At 37.0% G+C, this 20,439-nt stretch overlaps 1 long non-coding RNA gene across 7 annotated transcripts; it reads left to right on the top strand.

Annotated features, from left to right (window-relative positions):
* The first annotated feature begins 976 nt into the window (after positions 1-976).
* On the top strand, positions 977-12,394 carry LOC103709947 (uncharacterized). 7 transcript variants are annotated; one of them, XR_015977176.2, is made up of 7 exons: positions 1,020-1,176; positions 1,777-1,918; positions 2,017-2,641; positions 7,653-7,750; positions 8,992-9,080; positions 11,423-11,602; positions 11,692-12,394. It is a non-coding gene; the product is annotated as an uncharacterized LOC103709947 (long non-coding RNA). The 7 variants fall into 7 exon arrangements; XR_015977175.2 differs by having other exon boundaries at positions 2,017-3,478; XR_001879622.5 differs by lacking the exon at positions 1,777-1,918 and having other exon boundaries at positions 977-1,176; positions 2,527-2,641.
* Positions 12,395-20,439: the final 8,045 nt, after the last annotated feature.

The raw sequence follows: 20,439 nt of genomic DNA, 5'->3' as shown, positions 1-20,439 counted from the left end.
CCATTTACCGGTGGATCCATGGCCGTAGCGTTGTTGATCCTCGGTTGGAGGCCCTTTCTGTGCTCCCCACGGTGGGGTGGGCTCTCGCTAGCCTCCCTCCCGAGCTTGCCTATCTTTCTTCGCTGGACGATGGCCTACCAAACATATTGATCTTAGATTACTAGGGATCAAATCACTTCAGCATTCGGATCACCGGAGATCTTAGATCACCATAGTAATCCTGTTGGGTTACTAAACGCCCCTTATAGGGCCATTTTTTATGAGTATATGACGGTTGTTATGCTCTCAAATTATGATTTTGGAATTGGAGGCGTAACAAGATAGCTAGGTGTCGACGGTGGATTATGGGAGGGAGGACAAAGGCCGTCGGCGACAACATAGACATCGTAGCCAGACTTGGCAGGGCAAAGACCGTGATTGAAGCAGATCACATTACTAGATTTGTTGAGGTGGAGGATCCTGTCCGCCCACTAGGAGAGGGCTTGGGAGGAAGAGAAGAAAAGGTTTAGAGCTTTTCTTAGAGAAAGAATTGGAGTGTTGAGGCTTTGGAGATGGACCAGACCTGGAGGCCAACAATGGCAGGCTTGGCTTGAAGTGGGGGTGGGCACTCCTCCCTCCCAAATCTGTACAAGACACGAAAAAATACAAACATGATGCGTTATATTATGCTAAATTTTTTTTGTGTATAAAGTTTTTATTCTATTAAAAAATCAAAAATATTTAAATATTAGTTATAAAATTTTAGGAGTTAAAATGTAAATGTGAAAAAGATAAATCTCATCATCGAAGTGGTAGCACGATTGGAACGGGGCTAAGATTTCACCGGTGGAGTTGCTATCTAGTTTGTCGGTACTTAGGTAGTATTACATGGGTGGGAGAAGGCTCCGTGAAAATTGCTGCATGGGTGAGGTTCTTCTCATCCCTCTCTATTCTTTCCTTAACAAAATAAAAAAATTTGACAACCCATCTATGACATGTTGACAAGTTAATCTCGTTCTTATGACCGCTTCGGCGACATCGTCACGGCACGCTATATGTATCCAGCCCGGTCCTCCCTTCGAAACACAGGCTTCTGCTTCCGGTCAGCTCCGCGCCGCCGAGGGCGTCTCAGCCACCAGGATCCCGCGAGTCTCCGGTGGTCACGATCGACTTTTCTTACCTCCAGCGGCCCCACGGGTGAGGATCTTCTCTCTCTTCCTGGTTTCTTCTTGCCCTCCTTCCCTTGCTTCTCTTCCCCCTTCTCCTTCTTTCTTTCCTCCTTTGCTTCGCCGTGGTAGGACCCGAAGCCACGCTTCATCCTGGGCCTCGGGAGAGGTGGCAGCATGGCGTCGCTAGGGTTCGCGTTAGGGTTCGCTAGGTTTTTTCATATTTTCATTCATTAGTCGCCTGCTTTGCCTGTTCTACATGCTTGAACTGAACCATTTCATGGTATCAAATAGTTAATTTTGTAATATTATTGCAGCTGGGTTTTATCGGAAAGAGTCAAATCATGTTATGACTTTTTGTGGCAACAAGTTGCTGAAATTTAGGTCTGAAACAGAAATTCAACGCATCATTTCTGGTTATAGTATTGTGTTAGTGCTCGAGTTGATTAAATTTTGATGCTTATATGTAAGTGATGTGTGTTAATAAACATTCTTGGGAATAAACATGACCTATTTTGTGAGGTCATATATACCTGAAACACAAAGAACATTTAACATGGCAGTATAATAATCTATTTCATTTGTGGTTGAAAATGGTTGACTAAAGTTTTTAGCGAGATAAAACATTCAGGCAACTGGGTAGTGGGCGTTGATATCAGGTCTAAGCCTGACTGGATTGAGTTTCTGAGGCAAAGGTTTTTTGTTTTCCGTGTTGATGATCCGGGTCTGCGACAAGACTACAGGGGCCAAACTGTACTGTCCTAATGTTTCAGGTCAGGGACAAGTTTAACTCCATGTCAGTTTGAACTGAATGTTCAATTTACGACTTCATTCAACTTGTGCATAATTTTGTTTGCATGTGAATTGGCAGGTTGTGTCAAACCAAGTAGAGAAATGTTGTTGGTGATCATGAAAGAACAAGATTAGAAACCTAGAACGGAGGTCAATGATAAGCACCTCAAATTTGAGCATCACTTATCCAATATTGATATGCTGGCAACAAAGAAGATCGTTATTGTTTGGATGATAAATATTTCAGTACCTACATTTGCTTACAAAAGAACATGCAGCTTCTCTGGATAATAGTTTAGGAGATTAGGTGTTATTTCCATTTACCGGAAATAGGATAACCTTGATTTTATTTGTTTATAAAGCTAGAACCTTGATTATATGTTATAATCAGCATGTATCATATTCCAGTTTTTTGTGAATGCATATCAGCACGTGTACCCCATTTATGTTGCTAGGCTATTTTTTTCCTAGTATATGCATTGTTGAGCTGTTTGTTTAGGTTTATGCACATAAGATGGATGGCAGTACTAATATGTGTTTGTGAGTTAATCTTGTCTTCTAATTTTTATTCTTTGATTTTTTTTATCAGATGACAGATTAACAATTCTTAATTTAGAATGAAACTATGAGACTGTGAATGGCATGGTTGAGATGATGAGCGGCAATGCTACATCGTGGACAGTTGAGGATGCAGAAAGTTTTATGTGCTGTATTTATAGAAATTTTTAATTTATGTTTTGTTTTTTATTTTAATGATATGATGCATCATGTTGTTTGTAGATTAACAGTGTTGGACATTTTGTAAAAAAGTTTGTGTGCAATTTCTTTTTATATATTTACACTTACTCAATCACAATCATCTATCCTTTTTCCAAGTAGTTGGGGTCAGCTTTATGAATATATTTACATTCATTGACCATGTTTATCTTTTTTTTGTGTTTATATATTAAAAAAGGCTTTATGGTTTCTTTATTGAACAAAGCTTGATCGAAAGAAAAGGCACGTTATTTTTTTTATAAAATAGGAAACTTGATAATAGTACTAAAAACAACCTCTTTTGTTTAAACATATAAAAAGGAATGAATTCTCACTTCAGCTCACCATGCTAATGTCATAGCCAACTAGAAGCTATATACTCTTGCCCTTTTGCTTCCTTCCCCATCTTTGGGTTGCTATAGGAAGGTTACAGCAAGGCTGAAGTTTACTTTCTATGAATCATGTTTTTTGCTAGTGGCATAACCATTGCCTTAAGACCTCGCTTGTGCTTTGATGAGTAGCACAAGGCTCACGAACAGCTGTGTTACACTCCATAAGTTCGAAAGATGTCCTCCATCAAGGAACGAGACAGAAGTTGCTCTATTCTAGAGTTGCTTCCAACATGTATGAAGGGAACACTGATAATGAAAGATGCTATCTGACAGGTGCATTTGGCAATAGAAAGGGCCTCGATGATTAATCTTATCAAAGAAACATTACTCCAAGATATTATTTAAAGCCTCAATGATCAGCGTCAATGAAGGACTATGCTAACATTTCATGTGGTATATTATTGTTGCCAGCTGTTATAAATATGTTAGCTGGTTTTAGCCACTAAATTTTTGTGAAAATATTGGAATCACATTTATTCACCTTATGATGTGATATCATCAATATGCAGATGGCAAAGCAGGATTATGTATTGGAATCTAGGAGTCCTCCATTAGTCACACTACTTCCAATTGATGTTTGCAGGTTGAGTACTCACAGGGGCTGATAGATTTTGACCCATATTTGTGGTGCCATTTGCATCTTGATGCAATCACATCAGGTCATAAACTAGATAGTTTCTGAAAGATAGTAGATGAGATACTACAAGAACTGTAATATTAGCGCCAAACTATTTATCACCGGGACACTTTGAGCATCTTCAGTGAGAATAAAAAAGGCAGGAGCTGAAGGATGAGAGTCTAATATATGACTCATGTGTTTTGTTCTCCTTGAATAAACATACTTATTTGCAGATGTATATATAATAAATGGAGGTGTGTGTTTATATGTATATAGTTCTCATCCATTTCATAGCTTGAACTACCTTTAACAATTGGCTTGCCTATCAACCTAACATTAACCCAATGTTGGCTGTTTTGAATTTAGTACATTATAGGAGTTTTAAGATCTGAAGAAGTTATGGAGGAAGTAATGGTAAATCAATTTAGATGACATGGTCATGTATAAAGAAGATTTGAAGGGGCTGTATGAAGAAGGGCTTATTTCAAGTTTGTTGAAGTTGCTGGAAGAGGCTGGGAAACCAAAGATTACATGGATAAAAGTAGTAAGAAGAGAAAAAAAGTAAACCATAAGCAATGCTAAAGGTAGCTGAAGCTAGGAATGCTAGGCGAATGAGGATCCATAAGACTATGCCAAATAGTTGGTGAATGGCTTGATGGTTATGGTTGTATTATATATTGTATTGTATTATATATTTGTATGCATAGATTCATATAAGGAAATATAAAATGTTTTGAATTATAGGAATGTGGAGGAATGAACATGTCAATTTCAAGGGAAAAAGAATGAGATCATCACAGACTTTGTGCTCGGTGATTATTATTATTTTTGTTAACCTCAACCACTTCACCTAGATTCTCATAATCTGTATGCTAAAGAGAGGCCCCATCCATGTTTCTTTCAAAGCTTCAATATTGAATGTTTACCATGGTTTAGATTTTAGAGTGACAATTAAGATAATAAATGCTATGAATGCTACCATCTCAGTATGTTATGCTAAGTAATCTCATGGGACATATATATGGAAATGATTCTTTCAATATCTCATGTAAACCATGAGATTTCAAATGGAGGATGCTTGCCTAATTTTATGGAGATGTAGTTAATTAGGGGACTTATCCAACTAAAGGCAATAACATGGAGGTGATGACTAACACTTTAGGAAGTTTAGTAGTTGTGATGTCTGAGGAGCCCAATAACTCCACTATATAAATAGTCAAACCAATCCCATGCTAGCCCTCTATGGAATTGTGGGGATCCATATGAACTTAACCAAAATGGAGGACCTTTCTAAAGAACCATTACTTGGTAATTGACCCTTCAATGAGGAAAAGTAAAGGCCCTAAACTGACATTTCTAGCAAGATTGATACTTTTAGCTGTTGTGCCTCTGAGAGACCAACCAAAGAGGAAAAATGAGTCTATTAGAAAAATCATAGGCTTAATATCGTGCTTCGTGTTGAAATTTGATGTTCATGTGGTTAGGCTAAGCTAAGTCAAGGGTTTGAGACCGCTGCTGAGTTGAACAATTTGGTCTGAATTTTAATCAAGTAACCAAGTAATGGCTATCATGTACATGGAGTCTCCAAAACCATATACTATGTTAAATTTGTTTGATTACTTTTATCTCAATGACACCTTCTGGAATGATATTGAAGGCTTGTCAAAAAAAAAACCTCAATGGTGTCATTATTGTAATGGAAAACCAAGATGCACTTTGTGTAAGAAATAACCAATAGTCATAATTTTCTAAAGTTGGCTGGCAAGAATCTTATTCTTTTATTAATTGATGTTGATATTATAAGTTAATCCTATTACATCTAATGTTTTAAACATTGTGGGATTGGGCTATCCCGATTTTTTTGTGGAATGGACCGTGTATCAATGTTGGATGGTTGATGTTCTGTCTTGTCCTAGTCAATTTCTTGACTCGTCTTGTACCATCATTCGGGACAGCTCTGTCCCAACATTTGTGATGGTGGGACACCTTGTCATCTCACTGGTATTTAGAAACCTTGATTTAATTTAGTTTTAGATATGGAACAATGCATGCTTGGAAAGTCCCAATATTGTTTTGTGAATCTACCATAATTTTAGCACTTCCATATATGCACATGTTGGTGCAACTGAAATCCGTCTCTATAACCATGCACTTGGTGTTTGTAATTGGGTCCTCATCCACTAGATCATATTGGAGGTTCAAATTTGAAAAAAATTGATTCCACTTTTGTGTGGTCTTTATTCAAATCCACTACTATCATGCACATAGTCAGCATGTTTTTTTAGGTAAAAAAATGCTGCCTAGGGCATGCTGGGTGGGAGCAAAGGGACAAGGAAAGAAAAAAATTTAGTTATTCCGGGCTCCTCATAATGATGTGGGCCCTGCAAGTTTTTTTTTTCTCCCAAAATTGTTATTGGAGTTATAGAGAGTCACTCCTAAAGTCCGGCCTTATGTAGCCAACTTTAGGAGTTGCTATTATACAGTAGCAGGTATGTGGCTCTTCCTGGCTTTGTGCTTTCTACAAAGGCAAAAATCTGTTCCACAGCGTTTGAAGTTGGAATAAAATTAGGATGCTTGATTTATACATAACATATTCTGAAGAAAGTTCTATTTTATTGATTTAAGTAGAGTATGAATAACAAATGGTGATTTTAAGCTAATAACCACAGTTTCATAGTAATGGATATGATAACATTCCTCTTGAAACTATAGTTTTAGGATGTAGTCATGCAACATCACATTTGAAGGTGACCAAATTGCTTCCCCCTAACATTCCTTGAAGTTTTAGCGAAAATTCCAAAAGCAAGACTCAAACATGTCAATGTCAGATGGAACCATGCCAAAAGTAGGGTTGGTTTTTGAGTTATGGTTGAAATTATTTTATGGGGCTAGAGTTTTTCTTTTTTGTATGTATTGGTACTTGCATGTTTTGTTTTTTCAAATTTTGCTTGATTTTTTTTTAATTCTTGAGAAGCTCTTTTTTAAGGACAAACTTGGAATTTGTATGTTTCTGGAAGACTTCAGGATGTTAATGCAAGGTATGCCGAATCGAGCCGAATTGCTCGGTTCACCCCATACCGAACCGAACTGGTGGGGAATCAGATTCATTCGGCTCTAAATTTTGAAATCCCCCTGAACCGCTCCGAACCACCCCAAACTAGGCGGTTTGGAGTGGGACCGGTGCAAACTGCTTGGTTCACACCGGTTTGAATTGGTTCAAGCCCCTCACCTTTTTAAAAGGCTTAATTCATAGTCTATTAAACAAGGGTGAACCTTGTGTTGATGCATCAGGCCTAGATAAAAAAAATTAGAAAAATAATGATTTGACCTAGGATTGTCATTTTGGGGTTCAAATTTATTTTATCAGACATTTGGATTTTCATATCATATCTTACATTGTTATCAAACAATATTATGGTACTTTTTGCTCTAAAACTTTGTGAAATATGAACTTTCACCATTTCAACATTTGGCCTTGGTAGGACCATTTCGCCAATGACGATGTTACAGACCCCAATTTCTAAACAAACTAAGGAGTTTCACAATTTAATCACTATTTTGCTCATACGAATTTGATTTGTTGTAGAATTGTGACCTATGTTAGAACCACTAGGAAGTCCATAAAGGTAACATCTTAGTATATAGTATATCCAATATGAACTTGATTCTCAAAGATATAACTCTGTCTTTACTATGAAGATGGACAATAAACCAAGTCCTAATAGGTTATGGGCCTCCTTTGAAAGAGGAAATTGGTAGGATATCTTTTAGGCAAATCTTAATGTATATTAATCTAATGTTAAACACTTAATGAAACTCTTGATTGTTCATATGTTGTTTCATCCGTTGTTTTTACTGCAAATGCTTCTATTCTAATCTTTTCGTATAAGTTATTCTATAGAATCCTCTAAGAGTTAATGACTCACACAGAAAGCCTTCATGTTTCAGCATTTGAAAGGATATTAAGAAGCAGTCCATTTAATACAAGCTACAGCTAGATCCTTCAATTTTAGCATTCAAAGGAATTGAGGTTGGCAATGCTTTAGGTATGTATTTACTAATGTGATCTTTAATGTTACTAAATCTGATCTCTCCTTGCTGCAACTTTTAAATGCTTATAGATTTTGCAGTTTCATATGATCAAAGTTTTTAATGATATATTAGAATATTTTAATATATGTCATGCATACTATGAACATGATTTTGTGCACTTCGGAGAATTGCGGGTTCCATATGAAGTCGGAAGAATATATGGAGTTGCACTTCATAGGGGTGCAGGAATATGTCTCAAGGCAACTCTTCCATTTTCTAGTAAAAGAACAGCAGATCTTTGGAGATAACCCTTGGTTGATATAATTTCATCATATATTTTTCCCTTTTCCTTGACCTTAAGCCATACATTGTCAAGCTTCAAACCGAGGTTCTAAATACTGGTATTGAATCCTGTACTATTTTTCCGTTGGAACTGTAGACCAACTGTACGTACCAAATTTGAGAGCTTCGGAAAAAAAAATGAAAAATTGTTAGTATGCACTGGTATGGGCTGGTAGGGGAGTACGTACGTACTGGTATACAGGGTTTCTGCATTCAAGCACCCATATCGATGTTGGTTTTGTGTCAGAATGGTATGGTATCGGTCGTAACATCCCATTTTGGCTATATTGTATCCATTGTAAACATTCACCATGAATTTGAATTTAAAGCAAATGAGGCTTGCTCATGTATTTATATTGCTTAGTAATAACTTGCATATTGCATTTACTCCTTTTGACCAATTTCATGCTAAGCTTAAGTGCATTTGGCTATATAGTGTGAACCACATCGCTGTGTTCATGAATAGAAGCATACCACATGCCAAATTGTAGCTGTGCATCTTCGACATAAAGAGGTGCATCGGCTTCTTCACTTGATGGATATCAATTCTATTAAATACTTAAAGATTGTGGCTTCAACCTTTTTAAAGATAAGGAGAACCTCTATATAAAGGAGGTCATTAGATTGAGCGTCATAGAGATTTTTCTCGTACTCTAAGCTGAAAATATACATGGACATCAACATTCTCTTGCTTTCCTTGTTGTTTTTTTAATCCTATCACTAAGATTTTTTTTCCTAATGCATTAGATCAATATATAATAATTAAATTTTAGGGATGTAATCGGCAAGTAGCTGACTAGAAAAATATGTAATGAAATCAAAATTTTGCCTCTTAATTTGAAGTAAGTTTTTCATATTGAAATTAACTAGTATGCTTCTATCTTTTGAACAATTTGATGCACGTGGGAAGTAGGAACATTATATTTTCGACAAAGATAGCAATCCGTCATCTTGAAGTTGCAAGTACTCAGATGGTCAACATAGTCATATCTGAGAGGGTAGGTAAGCAATCATGTTGAGAAACTTTCTAGCCCTTGTTTATTGCAATGGTCATTTAGTTTAACTAGAGATTTATTGTTGATAAATGAGCTATTTATTTTTTAAAATTTTCCTTCACATGCTTTAGTTTAAAGGGCGAGCCTTGGTATAATAGTAAGTTTGTTCCATTTTGGCTTGGCGATCATAGTTTCGAAGTACAAAAACAGCCTTTCCCCATGTGGAGGTAAGGCTGTATATATCTAACCCTTCCTAGACCTTACAATAGTAAGAGCCCTGTGCATTGGACCACCCCCCCTTCATGTGCTTCAATTTTCTTTTCTTTTCTTTTCTTTTTCTTTTTTATTTTAACTTTTTGTTCCTTTCAATATTCATAACAATAGTAGATTGGCTCACCTTTCCAATTTTTTTCTATTTTTATATGAGTTTTCAATATCTCCTTATGTAGTGGAGGTCTGTTGGGTTAGTTGGATCCATGGTTATATTCAAATGATTAAAAAACAGTGACCGTAAAAGTTAATGAAGTTTTCTGAACTCTCACTTTTTGCTTTAAACAAAGATGTATGCTGATGGTGTTACACTGCTTGTTTGTAGAGGACCTCAGTTAACGCTTTATTAACAGGTGTTGAGTCTTGGGCTGATCCTGTAAGGGGAAACTCAGGGGTTATGACTAGTTTCATGTTTCTTAATTTATTTTCAAACTGAATAAATTCACCACATGATAGCTTCAACTTTAATTATTTGCCAAAAGTAACTTAGGAAGGCGCTCTGAAAAATATGCAAATAAAAACTACAAGGCCTATAAATTTTATCTGACAAGGGAAAAAATTAACTATTTGAAATAATTTTTAGTGTTTTTTTCCTGTTGTAACCAGATAATTTCCGATTTGTATCTAAATCTGACCACTATCACTGTTTTATACTATCTAACAATTCAGAACATCATATCATGAATTGTCATCATAATTACTCGCTGCCAGTATTACTTAATGAAGAACTGTTTTACCGTATTCTCTTATTCCTGCCTCTACCAGTCACCTTGTTGCTTATAGGTGACATAGTTCGTTCATGCTGCATGATCCAGCACCATGGTACAGTATCTTCAGCAATACTTAGCTCTGTCACTGCCGAGTCATCTCCAAAGTTCTGGCTTCTTTAGCACATGATACTGATAGTTTTGACTGTAATGTTAGAGTACACTGACCTGGATATCATAATTGCATGGCTGAAAACTTTTTGTTTGAACCACTGATGAAAAAAAGAGGATAAATAGTTCTTTAGTAGGGGTCGATGCATGAAATGCTGACCATTTCTTTCTGCACCTATCATTTGACTCATTGATTTGATCTTTGAAGACTGTGCCCTCTTTTTTAAAAAGATGAAATGTAGTGCTAATTTTGCTGAAAAGCACATGCCTATGCTTGATGAAGAATCTAATGGATAGAATTGCTTGATCCATGGTCTGCCATACCGAGAGAAAACCAGTATGAAACTCAACTTCGATTCGGTATAAGCCCTGTATCACCTCGGGCTGTGCCGTATTGCTTGCATCGAGTTGTACCTCCTCGCACCAAGCCATACTGCCTCGTATATGAGCGTACTGATATGTACCAAAGTGTACTAAGGTACATCAAGATGAGTACCGACCTATACCGAACCGTACCGACCTATATCAAACCTTACCAACGTGTATTGAGGCTTACTGAGATAAAAACCTGTAAAAAATAGTTAGAAAACTATTTGGATACAAGATGTGTGCCATACCGTACCGACCGTACAGTGCCGAATCGTTAAAGTATCGATATGGTACCCGACATTGAGATTGCGGACCTCGGCTTTATCCTTGTTGGATCATCATGCTTGAGATTATATCGTATATTATTAAACTTTTGCATTGTCAGGAAAATCTTTGAGCTTCAATATGAGCTTCTACAAGTCACCATACCATGTTAGTTTAGTAAGCTTGCCAAATTTGATGGGTCCCTGAAGGACCATTACTAATATAAATTTAGTTGTCTCAATGGATTGCTTTCTTTTAAACTTAGTGTATTATTTTCTTCACCAAAAACTAGTGAGGATGTTCCTATGCCAAATAACTTACATATTGCTTTCTTTGGAAATAAACTGTTATATAAGAAATATGATGAGGAATATGATGAAGCATGTGGACCTTTTTCTTTCTTTTTTTTTTCTTTCGACAAGATAGCATTCTTTTATTGATTCATCTTTGTGTCCTTGATGTCCAGACTTGTTATTAGCACTCATGACTATCGAAGTTTTTGATAATCTTCCAGTCTGAGGCTGAAGGATGCAACCATGTCATTTATTTTGTTTCTTCTTTTTTACAGATACTGTTAAAGAGACATTTGAGAGATCCATATATAGATCATGTGTGCAAGAAGCAAAGATTTAAAGCTAGTAGCTCATCATGAAGAACTGCAAAATTCCAATAGTAAGAAGTTGAGGCTCAGGGTCCGATACCAATAAAGCAAGACAGCAATGGAGGAGGTTGTGATCGTAGTTGGATGGTAAGAGCAAGAGATTATAGCACTCCAAACATTAGTGGTTCTTTTCTCCACCCTGATTAATCTTATATATCTTGTTTTATTCTACACAGAATAGCCTGGCTATCCATTTCTCACTTCCCATCAACAAGAACCAGATAGTAGTTTTGCTGCTGCCATTGTGATTGGGGTTTTTAAGCTGCTTTCAGACAAGGTATTGCTGAGGACCTTTTTTCAAGCCAGATGCTGGATCATATCTGGTGGAGGCATTGCTCCAGAAAACTTGTTCATATCTGGCGGAGACATTGGTGCAGGAAACTTGTTGATTGCAAGCCTCATTAAAGTGAATAAATAGTTTGATTTTGCTGATCCATGAAGGTGGGGAATATTCTTATTGGACCATCCGTTGAGCCCAACAAAAGCACTGGACACCTAGAAGTTAGGCTTTTCGCCCGAGGTCCCTGGCAGCAACCTAGAGGTTATAAAAGGTGCAAAATGGAATTCTGTTGTTAATGAGATCCGTGCGAGCTCCAAACTTCAGTATGAGGATTTCAGACAACATTATGCGAATCAAATAAAAGGAAAAGGTATAACAAAGGGAAGAAGCAAATTTAAATGACACGAGCAGATAATTTATTTTCATTTTTTTATCTTCTATACTTTCAGCCCTGATTCTTTTTGTGCTTATTTTAAGAGCCTTCTCCTCTTGTATCTTTAATCTGTTTGTTGAAATGCCGTGCAACAGCTTGCTTTTGTACATCTCCAAGGTATTTAGTCACAGGAACTGAATATATCAAATGTGTTTGCTGTCTGTCACCTAATTGTTTCTTTTATGCAAACATGATGTATGCCTGTCTCATCTTTTAATTTTCACTTGGGCCTTGACATGGATGGGGTTGCTAGTGTGTAACATTTGTTTTGCTTTCTGATGTTGGTGGCCACTCGCTATGGGGATTTTTCTGGATCAGCAATTCTTTTTAATTAGCTAAAAATTCTTATGCTTTCACCAACAGAAAGAGATGTAATGAAATACTTGCAATTCAATATGCCATGTGATGAAGTACTGGACCCTATTTTGTTATCTATGATTTTCATGGAAGTTAACTGCTGCTGTTACCCTTGTTCTTTCATGTGATGAATACTTCATATAGTACAATTTTAGTTTTCAAAAATGGAATGAAATTAAAAGTAGCATTTTATTGAAATAAGTAGTAAAAAAGTACAAATATTATTATATCAGCTATTTTTTGTGTTATATGATAAATTATTATCCATTCTTATATCCTAATCGTGACATTATCAAGCTAAGGAACAACTTCCAATTTCTTTTAATAACCTCTTGTCTCAAGTCAAATTTCTCTTTTAGATGATATTTTATATCTCAACATGCTTTTACTAATCTTAGGTGTATTATTATAAGGATTCCTTGTCAACCTTCTTGCTCGGCAGTCCACTTATAATGATTATTTTTCAAAAAATAACAATTAATTAACTTTATTTTTTATTTATAATTTATTTAAACTGTGATATATTTGATCATTGACAGACATGCAGTTTTATATACAAAATAACTAGTTTTGGTACAAAAGATCCACGTGCCTTCGGTGAAGCTTTAGTTCATAATACAGTATAATAAAATAAGTCATAAGCAAGTCATGCTTGCATGAATCATTCATATTTTATAAACATAGCTTTAAGTTTATTTTTCCTTTAAAATTAAAGTAAATTCAAACCTCTCTGTAGGCAAAGGTTGCAACATGCATTGAATTTATTTAAATTTTATTAATAAAACTAGTAAATATTACATACTAAAAATAAGAAATTTTCATTATCTGTAGATATAGAAAATTCTCATTTTAGTGATGAATTCACTATCTTATTCTAATTAAGATAATAAAATAATTATTTTTCTATGGGCCTAATAATTATTTCATTAATTTAATTGCAATATTAGATACCATTTAATCCCTTAATTTTGTCTTACGACTCTGAATGTGATCCAAAATTACACATCATAATAATTTAAGATGTTGTGGCTACTTCCAAATTATCATGACGTTTTTTGTTAAAAAATGGTATCAAAATAAAGCTTTAATGGGTTAAATACTTTATATGAATTATTATAATTCATTTCATTTAGTCTCCTAATTTTGTCAAACGACTCCGAATGTGATCTAAAATTATACATCATAATAATTTAAGATATTGTGGCTACTCTCAAATTATCATGACGTTCTCTTTAAAATGGTATCAAAATAAAACTTTAATGGGATAAGTACTTTATATAAATTATTATAATTCATTTTAATTATCCCAAACAATAACTTTACATGATTTACCCTATTATAATAAAACTAATGCACTAAGTATGATAGATAATGAACTTTTGATGTCTAGTTAAAAAATCCAAAGAATAACAGCCAGATCAGCTCCAGATCGGTGGTGGTGCACTAGGCTCACTTAAGTACCAGCTTTTCTTTGGCACATAGGCCTTTTTGGCAAGCTTTTCTTAGACACCGTTATTCAATGGATAATTTCACTAGATATCGTTCAATATTAATGAAGAATTCAAGGCGATTGGGCAACAAGATTTCACAATAAATATCATATTAATAACATTATTTTATCCTATCATTAACCTTGTATAATGACTTCTCTTTGAGGCCGGATCATTATGTATGATGCAAGTGTTCAATTTTATGAGATGGTGATAAAAGACCTTTTATTGACTAAATTAAAGTATTCAAAAATTTACGGGATGCTTTGGCTCGTCACCACAAATATGCAAAAATTTAATCATCATTATGTCTTTTCCTACATAAGATACTTTAGCTTGTCTTATGCATGTATCACCCTTAATTATGAAAATATGAACAATTTAAATAATCATGATTCATCATAACAAAGCATCTAAATTGATTATTTATACAATATAATTCATTACAGGGTCCAATACATAATTATCATTGCATTATTCTGTAATGAAACTTGAGTACAGAGACCAAATAAACATATTTGAGGATCTGTATATAATAAAAATGTAAGTTTCTGAAAGCCCTTTTGTAAAATATCGTACTATCAAGGGTTTGTTAAACATATTTAAGGACCTTTATGTAATTCAGTTTTTCTTTTGGGGATCAAATATAAATTTTGAAACCCCTCTTTCTGAATTAACATACTGTAGGGGGTTAACTATAAAAAACACAGTTCAAGCCAAACGGATTCGGGTTAAAACCTGAAATCTGTTCATCCCATCAGTATCTTTTTTTTTTTTTATTGCCCAAATGGATTTAGGTTTCGGGTCGGATGCCAAAGCCGCAACCCGAAACCCGATTCCCCTTTCATCTTCTTCCTCACGATGGAGAGGAGAAGGGGAAGGCCAAACCGGCGGCCCCCTTGCTCGTACGGTGGTAAAGGCCGCCTCCTCCCACGACTCCGACAGCCCGCGCCGGCGGCCGCTCGCCGGTGTTCTCTCCAGCCACCATATGGGAGGAAGGTATGGCAGTGGAAGCCTAAGCGCCGCCGTCCTTCCTTTTCCCTCCCTCTTTTTTTTTGTTTTATTGGGATGGTGGCGCGGCCCGTTGGAGACCCACGGCCGCGCCCGACCAGTGGCTTTCTCGGCCACCGGGAGAGGAGGCCACGGTGCCTCGGCGGTGGCCGTGGCCTTCTGTCCCCTTTTCCCCCTCCGCCCGTGGGGGCCAAGGCGGCCACGGCGGGCCATGGCTGCCCCCTCATCCCCTTTCTCTATTCTCAAAAGGGAGGGGCACTGAGAAGGAGTGGGTTTAGTCCCACATTGCCTAAACAAACAAATCTACACATGCCTAAATAACATAGCATTTTTCTTTGCCAAAAGCAGTGTGAGCCGACAGCCGACTCTTCTTTGTTTTTTTTTTCCTCTTTAAACACTCCGACGGGGTTTAGTGGCTAGCCAAAAAAAGTTAGCCATGTTTAAATAACACGGCTTCTCTATGGAAACTAAACAATATGAGCTAAAGGTTGGCTCTGATACCACAATATAGGAATACCATGCAGCGGAATAATAATAATCAAATAAATTTTACCAACCTCCGGCCATCATTGATTAAACACCCTTGCAATTAAGCACCAACCATCTTGATTAAGCACCCACACGAGAGGAAAGAGGAAAGAGAAAGAGACCTGCGGGAGAGAGAGAAGAGGAGATCCGGAGCTTCTAACCTATGCAGGACTTGAGTGGCTTAGGTGATGCTATTTATAGAGGTAGGTTAGGAACCCGGATCCTTATCTTTAAGGCTTATCTCTAATTAGTTTCCATCCATTACGGAAACCATTTGATAAGGTAAACTCTGAATAATCTCTAATCAGATTGGATTAAGTCACTATTTAAACGAGATTGTGTTCATCTTGATGTGGGTAAACTTGATCAAGTGGGCCACATCAAGTCTCCTAAAATTAGGAGACGAGCTAACATGAGCCTCACACTGAATTCCTGCAAACCAAACCTGACCAAAGAGTATTGCTAGGGAGCATACCATTTTTTTCATGCTTATGTGAATGGCTTTTCTGCCACGTCGTGAGAACGGGCTCGCGTAACTCATGGAAATTAATGCGACCTAGGAGCATAGTTGAATATTTCGTTGCATTTGTGCTTTGGTGTGCACATGTTTGCTATGCCTCTAATCAGACAAAACATGGTGTGCCCTTGGGTTGGCTAGTGCGATGATCGGTGACCCAACATTTGTACGTCACTCAGGTGTGGACAAGTGTGAACTACTGCATGCGTGTCTTGGTTGCAGGTGATCGATATATTCTTCTCCATCTGGAACATGTGCTACACGAGAGACGAGATTTTCCTGGATGATGTGTCATGGATTCAACAAATTGGGACCGAACAGACTGGCCCAGCCTACCAATAAAGCCGGCCATGCATCCTTGATTCACAGCGCATTGAATAGCTCGTTAAGGGAGAAGGTTACAGCCTTGCAATCTTGTGGGGCTGGATGTTTACAGCTCATCCTGTACATTGATTAATTGTTGCACACTCAGTCATTGCACATCCAACGGTTACGACATGCTCTTTGGCAATGCCTTGAGGCCCGCTCTCCTGTATATGCAAGATCCAGAAGATCTCCATATATGCTTTTTCTAAAAACTTGGCACCGGATCAAGCCCGGCAACCTTCGGTGTTTCTTCTTTTTGTTTGCAGGTCGGATTCTCCCCTTTTGAGCAGACCATCTAGTTTGAGCAAATGAACTAACCAATTTTCATCAGGTCAAACTTCGGCATCATCTTCGTCAGGCCAAATTTTGGCGGTAGTAGATATATAGTCTCCTTGTTGGGAAAAGGGTCAAGAAGCAACAAGGCCACAAAATTACCTGCAAACCTTTTTACCTCTTCATGCAATTATATGGACGATCATTATAATTCACCAAGCAAAAAAAAACTCTACAACCCATATAAATAATTAACAAGTAAAATAATCAAGCAACCCATAAGTAAGAGATACACACTTTTTAACATAGAGAAAAAATTGCGGGACCTAGTCCAGTAAAAAACTTCCATCATTTAAAATTAACTGGATTAAAATGGGCACTCTTTAGTTTAACTAGAGGCTACACAAGTATCATCGATATTAAATCTTGGCTTGCACAACAATAATATTCATCATCAATAGAACAAAATTCAGCAATAAACAATAAAATAGAGGATAGGTCCTACCAAGTATGGATACTTGAAATATTTAATAGGGAAGGTTTTTCAAGGATGTAGACTATTCAATTTGTAGCTCCCAAAGCTGGAAACAACAAGCTAAAATTTTATTAAAATCAGGACATAATCCGCCATCCGATCATCTAACAAAATAGAATCCTAACCTCCTTTTTTCCTCCACCGTCGGCCCTTCCCCTTCAGCTTCTTTTTCTTTCTTTTTTCTATACTTTGGGTAAACTATGCTTTTAGTCCTCTAAGTTTAGGTCGGGTTTGTAATAAGTCCCTAAACTTCAAAAAGGTCAAATTTGGTCCCTATTATTTCATGACTGTTTTAATATCATCCTTCCCCTGTTCCAACCACTCTCTCACCAAAAATTCCTGCTAGCATTAATCAATGATCACGTGGCTGATTGCATGGCATAAACCACTTAAATAGGTGATTATGTGGCCGATTGATGATAGCATGGCATTCTTTTTCCTTGCTGGCACCTCTGTTAGCATCTAGGTGATGACATGGTATAACATATGGAAATTTTTATTTTGAAAATGTAGCATATAGGTGATAACATGACATATAGATAATGATATGGCACATAACACATGCCACAAAGAAATTTTTTCCAAAAGGACTTCTCTGGGGTGATGGCGGCAAATTTAAGCTTCCATAGGTCATGATGATTCTACCTATGAAGGTCTTCTCTTCTTTCCAAACCTGTCTTGACGAGTCTCAAGATAGGAGGTAGAATATGAATCTCGTTTGAGGCATTTTAAGGCTTCTCAATATCAGAAATTGGATTAATAGTTTAGGCATTACTGCTTTGTATATTTCAACTTGGAAAGAATTATCAATGAAGTGGTACAACGATCTATCAACCTTCTCAATGCATGCACATGCATGCTTACATGGCATGCAGAAGATTCACCATTCGCCATAAGAGTAGGTGCATTCTTGGAGGTCAATCTTGCATAAGTAGTTTGTATCTTTACATTATATATCATAATGTTTGACATAAACATGGATAACCTGCGTCCCTCTTCTATGTTTCTCTGCAAGACTTTCTAAGGATCAGGGAAGGTTTGGGTACCGTAACCTCAATTCCGTTGTTTATACATCGATTGCACAATATGCAGCCTGATATGATCAACTATTTGAGGTATGGAAAGATGCCCATCTTCTAGGATCCAACTGTTAAAATATTCAGCCATACTAAATGTCATGATACCCTAAAATGGATCTCGAAAGAACATATTTGCCCAATGCTCCAGCTTCGCATGCATGTTAAAGTTACTTGATCTTGGGTCATCCACTATAAGTTTGTTAATTAGCTTCTGAAAAATATTCAGCCTTGGAGTATATGCAACAGTATTTAATAAATCAAGCAACCTCTTCCTCTTAGCTGCATTATAATGGACAAGCACTCGCATGTACAACTATTAAAGGATCATGTATGGGGCCAACAATATCATAATGTACACCGATATTTTAAAGTTATAACTTAAAATTTAAGAAAATGATACTGCATACTTAATTTTTGAAGTTGTCTTTCACATGACAGATACAATATGAATAATAAGTATCAAGGAAGTCCTTTGGCTGTACTTTAATGAGTCCCTAGTGTCTCTCTGTCATAATCATGAAGTGTTGATTATGATAGTCCATGCAAGTATCTATCTCTCCTTTCAAAATCAGACAAAACCACTTCTAATTGTCATCAGTCTATGTATCAACCACACTATATACTATAGGGAACATATCATCATTCGCATCTTTGCAGGTGATGCCAAGTAATACTCCATCATCTTTATGCTTTATAAATGTTCCATCCATAAAAATTAGATGTCCACATCCTTCTATAAAACCCTTGATTAAACATGACATGAAATAAATAGGTGTATGAATCGATCTTTATTGGTTTTATACTCTGCTATGCTATTAGGGTTGGTCTAGAGAATAGCATCGCAACACCATCATATTCGGTCATGTGGAGTGATTGATTATACCCCATTTGATTTTGATGAGCTCAAAGCATTTAAGTATATTTTATGTTGTACTAATGAATTCAATCTAGTGTTTCAGGCAAATTTATGTAAATTTCTATTTAAGTGCCTCGAGCTTTGGTTCAAGGTAATTTGGCTAAGTGTTAAACTCAGTTTGAACCAAAGTCTGAAGCTCGAGTCGACTCTTAAAGATTACGAGCCGACTCCAAGTGGTTTAGAGTTTCTGGCACGAGCTCGAGTCGACTCCAGAAGGATGCGAGTCGACTCCGACGTTTTGGCGAGTCGACTCCTAATTATGCCCGAGTCGACTCTCAGAGAAAAGCAGACTGAAAGGCAGAGAACCAAACTCAGTAACTCTGTGAATGAGTCAACTCCAAGAATTCCAGAGTCGACCCCCCAGTCAGCCGAGTCGACTCTGAGGGAGTTCAGATTAACAGACAGAGGATCGGCTTTTCGGACTCTGAGAGCCGAGTCGACTCCAAGAGAACCGAGTCGACTCGAGAGAGAAAAGCAGAGAAATAAATTTTTGGAATCCTGAGAACGAGCCGTCTCCAAAAGTGCCGAGTCATCTCCAAATATTGACGAGTCGACTCCAGATTTGGTCCGAGTTGACTCCAGGACGGGACAACACTTTAATTCAAATCCTGAACAGTGGGTGAGTCGTCTCCAGTGAAGCATGAGTCGACTCCAACAACAGCCGAGTCGACTCCAGATCGAGCGAGTCGACTCCAACCCCAACGGATACATTGTCAGGATGTGCAGACTGTATAGAACGGATACAAATCAGTGTCTAACGGTTATTTTAAGTAGGGAACAGTTTAAATAGCCAGAGTAAACAGTAGTAGATAAGGATTGAGCTATTCCATTGTGTGCATTAAAAGCTTTTCAACTACCAAGATCCTCAAGAGAGAAAATACAAGCAAAAGAAGGAAGAAGTGCATTCAACTCAACCCAACAAGTACTTTCTTCGCAATCAAGGCTCTACTACTGTCATTCAATCTTCTATGCATTCAAGAGGAGACTCAGAAATCGAGAAGCCCCTACTTTCCCTTCCGAAATCTGTTTGAGGGCTTCTAACTTTTCTCTATTAATATTGTTCACATTTGCTTTTTAGAAGCTTTCTTTGTGATTTTTCCAAACTGTTTTTCTTACTTGATTCAATCAGGGGATTGAAT

Source organism: Phoenix dactylifera, chromosome 4 (assembly GCF_051530095.1).
Source record: "Phoenix dactylifera cultivar Ajwa chromosome 4, Ajwa_hap1_PhDact_Kaust_v1.1, whole genome shotgun sequence".
NCBI classification, from domain to species: domain Eukaryota; kingdom Viridiplantae; phylum Streptophyta; class Magnoliopsida; order Arecales; family Arecaceae; genus Phoenix; species Phoenix dactylifera.
This window is presented reverse-complemented; position numbering and strand designations above follow the sequence as displayed.